The sequence below is a fragment of the Theropithecus gelada genome, chromosome 3 (assembly GCF_003255815.1).
Source record: "Theropithecus gelada isolate Dixy chromosome 3, Tgel_1.0, whole genome shotgun sequence".
NCBI classification, from domain to species: Eukaryota; Metazoa; Chordata; class Mammalia; order Primates; family Cercopithecidae; genus Theropithecus; species Theropithecus gelada.
The window spans coordinates 57,124,841-57,135,871 of record NC_037670.1 but is presented as its reverse complement, the minus strand read 5'-3'; positions in this window follow the sequence as shown (position 1 = coordinate 57,135,871).

The window sequence follows — 11,031 nt, the reverse complement described above, 5'->3', positions numbered from 1 at the left end:
GTTAGCCACTGCATGCCAAGTGTTTCATGGGCAGAATTCTAGCCAAGCACTAAACTCTGACAGAGAAGGAGAAATACAGGCTGGCAGGAGAGCTGGCATTGCCTTAATGTCACAGCTGGAACTCACATTCCAATGAATGAATCTTGACTTAATGGCTTATGTACAGGACCCAACACAACATTAACAGATCAAAATAAGAGGAAGTTGGAAAGTATCTAAGTTTCCAGAAACAGGTAGTTAAATATGTTAACATAAATCTACTGGATAGACTTATGTAATCATTTTTAAAAAATGAAAACATGGTCATTAATGTTAGAAAATATCTATGTTATAATGTTAGGTTAAAAAGGATAAAAATATATAGTATAATTAGAAATGTGAAACAACTACAATAGGCAAATCTATAAAGACAGAAAATGAATTAGTAGTTGCCAGAGTCTGGGAATAATGAGGGTTGGGGAATCATTGGCTAAGGGACATGGGGTTTCTTCTGGGAGTGATGAAAATGTTCTAAAATTGATTGTGGTGAGGGTTACCTCCGTGAATATACTAAAATCCATTGAATGGTACACTTTACATGGATGTGTTGTATGTTATGTAAATTATATCTCAATAAAGCTGTTACTGACAACAAGAACAAGTCTTATACATAGAAAAACAGAACAGAAAGACATTTTCCAGAAGGCTAACCGTGTATGTAAGTTGGTAGCGAATTGTGACTGATTTTTCATCTGTATTTGTTCACATTTTTAAATACAGTGATTAAGTTTAGTGATCACATATGTAGTCTCATATTAAAATGAAAAAAACTATTGGAAAGACAAATAAACAAAAATGAATTAATGCCAACCTTTTCAGCTCATGGAATTGAAAATATAAATCATTTAAAAAGTAAGAGATAAAAGTTATTTTTATACTAGATGAAAATGTAGCATAGAGTGTACGGTCCCGTGTACTCTGGATTAAATATCAATACTTAATCTTTTCATTAATATTTTGGCTTGTAATGAAATTGCCAAACACAATGGTATACATAAAACACATGGCATAACTGTTGGAAAATCTGTGATTTAAAAAACATTTTTTTTTTTTTTTTTGAGGCGGAGTCTCCCTCTGTGGCCCAGGTTGGAGTGCAGTGGCGCGATCTCGGCTCACTGCAAGCTCCGCCTCCCGGGTTCCTGTCATTCTGCCTCAGCCTCCCCAGTAGCTGGGACTACAGGCGCCCGCCACCGCGGCCGGCTAATTTTTTATACTTTTAGTAGAGACGGGGTTTCACCATGTTAGCCAGGATTGTCTCGATCTCCTGAACTTGTGATCCGCCCGCCTCGGCCTCCCAGAGTGCTGGGATTACAGGCGTGAGCCACAGCGCCCGGCTAAAAAAACATTTTTAATAAACTGTTTTCTCTGAATTGACATCTATCCTTGTTTAGATTTAGAGCTTTTGAAACTTTCAGAATAAAAATTAAAAATTATCTTTGTAATCATAACGCACCCCTAATTTACATCTCCTGATCTTAAATCTATTAATTATATTAGCTTTTATCAAAACATTCAGATAAGTGTTCTTCAAATGATTAGTACTTAAGTACTGGTTGGAGATGAACTTTTGCAAGTGAATAATGTCGTACAATCCATTCTTTCCATTGGAGCTTAATTCTGAAGCTCAGAGACTCCCTAGCTCTCCTCACCTCACCATGGTAATTTATCATTATCCTTTGTCTCCTGTAATGTTTGCTTCTTTGGCCTACCTGTAGCATAAACCTTTTGGTTGTTTTGCAGCTATTTCAGTTAAATAACTCAAGTCCTAAAAACCACAGAAAGAAGAGAATGTGCAAAGCAATCTTATTTACGAACCACCAGCTCCTTCTCAACATAATTGCCATGTGTTTTATACTGAAAGGCAAGGAGCAGTTGCCTTGTTCTACTTTAGTGTCCAACTCAACTGTTTCAGATTCATCCTGTTGCTTTAAGCATCTGTTGACAGGTGGGAAAGTTCACTGTGAAGAGAAACATTGTTGCCCTGGGTGGCTTCCGCCTAAGACAGGCCTGACCCTTTTGTTTCTCCCCTGGAACGGAACCAAAGTGTTCCTCCCAGCCGCATTAAGTACAGCTGTTGGGTAATTTTAGTAGATGAGAACCGTTTCCGAAGTATCTCGGTTCTGAGAACTGAGAGGCAGTGTCCAGAATGCACTGGGACAAGCTCGTATGCTGTAGAATGTTTGTAAGTGGCTGGGACTTACAGAGGAGAGGCCTGCATGTTATTAGTCCTCCTTGTCTTGGACATCTTGAGCCTCCCACTTGAATATCCTCTTAGGCTCTCATTTTGTACCAGAAATTCTGGAAACTGGAGGGCTATTTTGTTGAAACCCCTTATTTTACAGAGTAGAAGACCGATGTCGGGGTTAGTCAAGTGTTTTGTTTCACGCTACAAAGTCAGTTAGTGGAATTCGTCTGCCTATATAATAGCATCACAGTATTTCACAGTGTTTTTCTCTCCTGTCTTTGTCAGGTTTCTGGGAAACCTCTTTCTCCTCATGTTTATTATTTGGCCCTTAATCCAACATAATGAAATTACAGGTACATATAGTTTGTCACGGGGTTTCCAGTTAGATCTCAGAGACCTAAAGGAAAGAAAGTTCTGGAAAGTTCTGGAAAAACAAAAATCCTGAGATAGTTTCTTGACATATGTCTTCTTTAAAATCTTTAAAATCAAACAAAACAACCCCTTAGTGTCTTCTCTGTCACCCCTTCACTACCTTCCTTTGTAATCTGCACATGTAACCATTCTCTTGGGCAGTAGTAGAAAGGTACATTTGGAGTAATGGAATTTATGTATTCACTGGGGGTGAAATGCCCTGGGAATTCCTGCACTGGGTGTGAAAACTTGGGCCTGGGGACCTCACTAACGACTTTTCAAGAGCAGTTCTTTACAGAGCCCAAGTCTTCAATCTTGTAACCGGACCATCAACCCCAGTGTCAGCCTACTTTGAAGGAGGCCTCATAAAGTCAAGGTTCCAGCTCTTTCTAATGGCTTTAGCTAATGGAAAACCTGGAGGGGAAAAATGAAATCGTTCTCAAACTTCATACAGGTAGAAAGGAGAAAATCTCTGGAAGTTCTGAGAAGTGACAGGAATGTAAAATTTTGGGTTTAAAACGTAAGAAGTAGCAGGGAATGATGAAGAACCCTTAAAAATGCCTGCTTTTATTATAGGCAGTGGAAAAAATGTGAGTCTCAATTTGCTTGCCCCTGGATCACTCCACGTAGCAGAATTAAATGAAGGCTAGAATCAGATGAGAATTTCTTATGACAGGAATCTGAAGGACTTTACCTCTATAGTTGTTTTGCCTTTGCAGGCACTGGGTGACCTGGTCCCATGTCCATCCTAGTGGGCCCTGTATGATCCAATCCAAAGGCCCCCTTTATATTTCCATTTTATCATTCCCTCTTTCTTAGAATTTGATTGATATATGTAAAAGTGTTCTGGAAAATACTTAAAGCATGGTACAAATATAAGAGAAGCCATGCAGGTATGGAATTACTTTAAGAAGTATCATTTTATTCATTTGTCTGGCTTGATACCAATTACCTGATGTAGTTGTTAAGGGCAGAACCATCCAGAGACCTCTGGGTTCCCTGCTCCCTGATTTTGTTTTGCAGATAATATAACTATACTTCATAGAAAACACCAGTGGTGGCTATGTTGTGCACAGACACAAAGTGATCCCAAGGCAACCATAGGAGAGTGACAAAAAGAAATCACCAAAAATTCCCTCTTCACAACATAAACATTGTAACAATTGTGTGGTTTTGTCTTTTTTGTTTTCTCTGTTCCTTTTTTGTCAGTACAAGTAAGTCATCATGAACAAACAAGCTTTTGTATCCTGCTTTTTTTTATCCTGACATGTTCACAGACCATAACCTAGTCACAAGCAAGTACATCTTCTATCCAATGATTTGTTTGACCATCACTATGCACGTCATTTTTCTCATGTTTCAAATGATTTCCTTAGAGAGACATCCGGAAATGGGATTACTGAGTCAAAGGTTCTCAACCTATTTTAAGGCCCTTGATATGTAGTGGCAAATTGCCTTCCTGAAGGGCTGTGCCAGTTGACATGGCTGGCAGCAGCAAGGCTTGAGTCTTCTTCTGGACCTGTACATGGGAACAGTTAACATTAAAAATTTTTAATGAGTATAATTTAGATAAAATAAAGTGGACAAGTCTTTAGTGCATAGGCTTGGGGAATTTTTACATACCTACATTTGGGTATATTAATATATTAATATTATTAATATATTATTAATATTAATCATATACACATAGGCTTAATTTATGCATCTATATATGCTTCACACACACATATATACACACATATGTATATATTCCTTACATACAGAATCCAATACAACATTAACTTAGATACTTTCCAGCTTAGATATTAACTTAGATCTTTCCAGATCAGAATAAGAGGAAGTTGGAAAGCATCTAGGTTTGGCCAGGCGCGGTGGCTCAAGCCTGTAATCCCAGCACTTTGGGAGGCCGAGACGGGTGGATCACGAGGTCAGGAGATCCAGACCATCCTGGCTAACACGGTGAAACCCCGTCTCTACTAAAAAAAATACAAAAAACTAGCGGGGCGAGGTGGCGGGCGCCTGTAGTCCCAGCTACTCGGGAGGCTGAGGCAGGAGAATGGCGTGAACCCGGGAGGCGGAGATTGCAGTGAGCTGAGATCTGGCCACTGCGCTCCAGCCTGGGCGACAGAGCGAGACTCTGTCTCAAAAAAAAAAAAAAAAAAAGAAAGCATCTAGGTTTTCAGTAATAAGTAGTTAAATATATTAACATGAATCTACTCGATAGACTATTATGTAATCTTTTTTTTTTTGAGACGGAGTCTCGCTCTGTCGCCCAGGCTGGAGTGCAGTGGCGCGATCTCGGCTCACTGCAAGCTCCACCTCCCGGGTTCAGGCCATTCTCCCGCCTCAGCCTCCGAGTAGCTGGGACTACAGGCGACCGCCACCACGCCCGGCTAGTTTTTTGTATTTTTAGTAGAGACGGGGTTTCACCATGTTAGCCAGGATGGTCTCAATCTCCTGACCTCGTGATCCACCCGCCTCGGCCTCCCAAAGTGCTGGGATTACAGGCTTGAGCCACCGCGCCCGGCCTGTAATCATTTTTTAAAAATGAAAACATGGTCATGTTTGAAAATGCTTATGTTATAATGTTAGGTTAAAAAAGGATAGATGTAATTTATATATATAAAATATATGTACAGCATATATATCTACATATTTGAATATATAAATACAGCATATATATACTTAAATTATATAAATATATGTAAAGCACATATATACTTAAATATATAAGTACATATTTATATATATATATGTTGTACATACATTTATATATATAAATCAGAGCAGCCGGGCGCGGTGGCTCAAGCCTGTAATTCCAGCACTTTGGGAGGCTGAGACGGGCGGATCACGAGGTCAGGAGATCCAGACCATCCTGGCTAACATGGTGAAACCCCGTCTCTACTAAAAAATACAAAAAACTAGCCGGCGAGGTGGCCGGCGCCTGTAGTCCCAGCTACTCGGGAGGCTGAGGCAGGAGAATGGCGTGAACCCGAGAGGCGGAGCTTGCAGTGAGCTGAGATCCGACCACTGCACTACGGCCGGGGCGACAGAGCGATACTCCGTCTCAAAAAAATAAAAATAAAATAAATCAATAAATCAATAAATCACAGCTGGGTGTGTGTGTGTGTGTGTGTGTATACATACATATATGATATTTCCATATCCCCAGGAAGTTTTCTGGTGCCCAGTCGGTATCTCCACCCACCCCTGAGGTCACCACTATTCTGAAAGCCCCTTACTTTTGAGTGATTTTGGAAATGTTCCTCTCTCATCTGAGATGATTTGACAGGCAGTCTCTGAAGGAAGATTTTCATGGCTTTGGTGTCGCCCAGACTTCTGCCTCCTCACATTGGCAAGCCCGAGAAGATATGCCTGCTCTTTATTTCATTGCTGCCCAGTTGCCTGTATTGAGCTTAGCTATCCTGTGCCCAGGTTGCCTTAGGGATCACTTTGTGACTATGTGAAGCTTATCCACTGCCTTTTTTTTTTCCCTTCAAGAATTAACAAAACCACTACCATGTGTTCTGAACCATGTGCGCCAGCAGGTAGTGGGTGACAAAGAAGGTGTCTTACTGAAAGAAAGCAGGAGCCATGCTGACTTTAAAGAAACACCCCCACCCCCAAATGATCCTGGCTGTTTTCTTTCCATAGATGAGTTAAAACAGAAGATATGAAGTGCTTGCTTTGCAAATTCTGCAATACTTTGCCATGGCAAGTCCCTAGAAAGTGGATTAAAAGTAGATCTCCCAGAGTGATCAGGATTGGGCAGATAAAATGGTAATGTTTGTGTTGGTCAATCGAGTTCGAAATACAGGTTCAGAGAGTAAATACTCTCTTGCTGAGACTAAACAGTCATTTTGTTGTTATTTTGATGAAAATCATGGCTCCCAGTTTTCCATGAAAGCTGTCCTTTCTGAGACAAACTGGCTCTTCATGAGTTATCAAGCACCTGAAATCCTCTCCAACAGCAAAACCGAGGGGCAACATCAAGGTGAGGAACATCATGGGCAAGAACTTACAGCTCAGCAGTGGTTGTAGGTGTAAATTCAGTGTCCCAAGTCAGAAATCAAGAGGTCTAAGCCCAACATAAAAGGCAAAGAAGGGAGGGAATTAACAAAGATGAAGACTGGGAACAACGTTAGGGGCTTTCATATGTAAAAACTCATTTAATATTTGCAATAAGATTATGAGGTTGATCTATATAAATCTCCCTTTAAACGGAGGGAATTGAAACATGTGCAGAGTCTCACAGTTACATTTCCTCTTTGCCTCTTTCCTTCCCTCTTTTCTTTCTTTTATTCCTTCTTTTCCCCCTGTTGACACATTCCAGGACACACATCCTCCTCCTGTTTTCCTTCTCCTTCGCGTCTTTCTCGTCCTTTGCTGTAACATCCTCTGCCATAACAAACTGTCACTTATCCAGTGTGGCATGCCCTGTGAAGCCTTCCCTGACACTGAACCATAGTAAGTTTATAGGACCCTTCAGTGTTGGAGTTCTATCTTTTGCAGCTCCCACAGCACCTATAGAAGTTGTGTTCACAGAGCACTCAACAATTCCTAGGCTTGAATAATGCTGTGACAAAGATGGGGTTCTGTTGGGAAGACACAGTAGCCACTGTCAGCATAAAGATACAAATGGTCCTTATGAATGGATGGCGGGCCTTTGAGTGATTTCTTATCAATGGAAGTGCCTTAGGAAATGCCCAACTGCTGCCTTAAAATCAACATCATTATCCAACACCGGTCACTGAGTTTGTTCCTTTGCTACGCTCCCCACTTGCATGTGTAAGGCTTTTTGGCCATATTTTATTTTAGTATTTCACCAAGGAGTTTTCAGGCATCTTAATTAACAAAAACATATCAAGCAAGAAGGAGATGGCCTTGACCATAGTACGTTCTTTACCAGGACTCTGTAGACAGGTCCCCAGCTGCATACACATCAGGAGCTTCCATTCTCTCCAAGGACCCGTGAACAGTTCACACCTCCAGTGCTAGATTAGAACAGACATGAAATTCAAATACTGGTAGGTTGTTACAGGTGTCCTCTGAAAAGAACAGTGGTAAAATAATTAGTGCCTCTAATTATCAGTGTGTTCACATGCTTTATATATATATATATATATTTTTTTTTTGAGACGGAGTCTTGCTCTGTCGCCCAGGCTGGAGTGCCGTGGCCGGATCTCAGCTCACTGCAAGCTCCGCCTCCCAGGTTCACGCCATTCTCCCGCCTCAGCCTCCCAAGTAGCTGGGACTACAGGCGCCCGCCACTTCGCCGGGCTAGTTTTTTGTATTTTTTAGTGGAGACGGGGTTTCACCGTGTTAGCCAGGATGGTCTCGATCTCCTGACCTCGTGATCCACCCGTCTCGGCCTCCCAAAGTGCTGGGATTACAGGCTTGAGCCACTGCGCCCGGCCCACATGCTTTATATTTTTAAAGGGCTACAGCAGTGCTGTACAATAGAAATATAATGTGAGCCATATATATAATTTTAAAGTTTTTTGGTAGTCAATTTAAAAATGTAGAAAGAAACATGTGAAATTAATTTTAATAATATGTATTTATTTTAACTGAGTAGGCCCCAAATATTATCACCTTGACATGTAAATAATATAAAAATATTAATGAGGTATTTTACCTTTCTTTGTTCTAAGTCTCAAAAATCTGGTGTGTAATTTATACTTACAGCCCACTTCCTTTTAGGTTGGCTGTATTTCAAGTGTTCAAGAGCTCTGTGTGGCTACTGGCGATCACATTGGCCAGCACAGGCCCAAAGAAACTTCGAGGGGAGTCTTTCCTATAAAGGTGGAGCTATGTTTGTTCATAGGCAAAACCAAAACCAAAACAAAAAATCACTCAGCATGTTTATTGATCCCATGTTCCATACTAGACGCTAGAGTGGGGAGACAAAAGGGTACAGTGCAGCCTCTACTGCAAAACAGTCACACCTGAAAAGTGAAATCATTTTGGTAGTAATTTATAATTTGTCCAAGCACAAGGCAGTTTTTGTGATTAATTCTCAAGCAAGTGATTTGGGCAGTTTAGGACTGTGAGTTTAGAGGAGAAAGTAATCCCTACTATTTGAGATGGTCGTGGAGTACAAGGGACATTTGACAAAGTATGTTACTTGTCTGAAATGGGGAAAGAGGAGAGCAAGCAGTTCAGGTGGGGGAGACAGCTTGAGCAAATGTACAGAAGCATTGTGACACAGCGAGGAGATTATGTTGGCTGTAAAGGAAATTGTTGAAAGAAAGTTGGAATTCCTTTTGGCTATATTACAGAGAGGTGGACTATATAGAGAGATGGTTAATAGACCTCAGTTAACAACAGGGATGAAAAATAATAATTGCAGTTAGCATTTTCCTGATTAGGGGCCAGTCCCTGTCCCAAATTCTTTGTATTTTTTTGTTGTTGAATATTACACATGAGAAAGTGGAATCTCTAGAGAGGTAGAAGGACTTGTCCAAGGTCACACATCCACAAAGTTGGCATAGCAAAATTTTGACTCCAGAGCCTTCTGAGTTGAGAGCATTTACTTTAACCATCAGCAGATATGCTCCTGAGAATGTTGGAAGCTGTGATCTCTGTGTTTGATTAATGGGAGGACCCCCAGCCCTATTGACAAAGGTGCTGCCGAAGTGCCGAGGTACCACCTCAACACATGACAGAGAATTTCCAGGCCAAGGATTCTCTGCAGTTTGTTTCTTCTGGACAGATACAAACGGGCCTTTTAGCATGATGCCCCTGGAAGCTGACTGAGGTCACTGACTTGGGTCTTTACAACCCAGTGTTCCACTAGTTGGTTTCCTCCTTTCTCTCTCCTCGTATATCACAACATCATACTACAATACTGGGATCTCAGAGACCATTTAGTTCAAGGTCCTGTTCTCATAGAACAGAAAACAGAGGCTTAGGGAGGAAAGGACTTTGCTCAGAGTCACACAGTTTTAAAAGTGTCAGCTGGGGCCCACATCAGGACTCTCTCCACCCAGTGAGCTATGCTAGTGTTTACCAAAGGCCTTCTCTGTAGAAAGCAACACCTTCAGATTAGGAAGTGTATTTCAATCACTAAGTAGTTGTTTTAGCTTTCTAGGGTTAACAGTTGAGAAACTGTATTATAGATGAAGGTATCCCTGAATTAAGAGGTGGATTTCAGTAATGATTGCTATGAAATGAGTTTCTGGTAAGTGGCCTCTGTAACCTTATGGGTTTCAATAAAATCAGATGTCATTCAAATGGAAAAAATGTTGACCCTGCTGAATGTAATAAAATGGCACTTTTGAATGCAGCAAATCTTTTAAACTCATATTTAAAAGAAAAGCAATGACTTTTAAAATTAAAGTTTAATGGTATCTCTTACTTGGAATACGGTTCCAGCTGGAGAATAAATCATAGAATAAAAACACTTAGAGTAACAACAACAACAACAAAAAATGCTTAGAGTAACCACAGAGTAGAGGCCAGACCTTCTGGCAGGTATTCAGGATGCCTTCCTTATCTGACAAACTGTCCACAACAGAGAGCAGTCAGTCCCTCTAAGTCTGGCCTCAAAGGTCCCAACACTTTGAATTCCTTTACCCTTTTTCTTCTGACTTGGGCAATCATTTCACTTTATGGCCTTGCTCCAGCCTTCTTTGTCCAAAGATACACTGTCTGCTTTTCTACTTTGCTTGAAAGCAAAAGCATTTTAGAAAGCTAAGGGCTGAAATAGCTAGCTGCTACTTAATGTTTGCTGATTATCCTTGCATCTGCTGGGACCTGGTGCTTGTCGTGCTTATGCAGTACAAGGAGGGACCAAAGAGGCAGAAGACAGTCCCTGCCACAGCGAAGCACAGTCATTTTAGAGGACACAACTAAAAACATGAAGCAATGATCAAACCCCAAAGAGTACAAGAGTGTGCTGAATGATGAGGTGCAGATACTTCTTAGAGGCATTTAGGTGTAGCTGGACTAGATTGTTTCTGTATTGCATCAATAGATTGGTCCATGTTGACTATTCCATTTCACAATTTCTCAGGAATGGACAAGATGGCAGAGTTCAGGCCCCAAATTTACCAAAATAGAAGTTTCCCCCATCAACTAATGAGTGGATAAAGAAAATATGGTATATATACACCATGGAATACTACGCAGCCATGAAAAAATGAAATAATGTCTTTTGCAGCAACTTGGGTGGAGCTTGGGGCCATTATTATTATTATTATTGTTATTTTCTTCTGAAGTCTCACTCTTGCCCAGGCTGGAATACAGTGGTGTGATTGATATCAGCTCACTGAAACCTCCGCCTCCTGGGTTCAAGTAATTCTCATGCCTCAGCCTCCCAAGTAGCTGGGTCTACAGGTGCACATCCACCGCTGGTTTTGTGTGTGTGTGTGTGTGTGTGTGTGTGTGTGTGT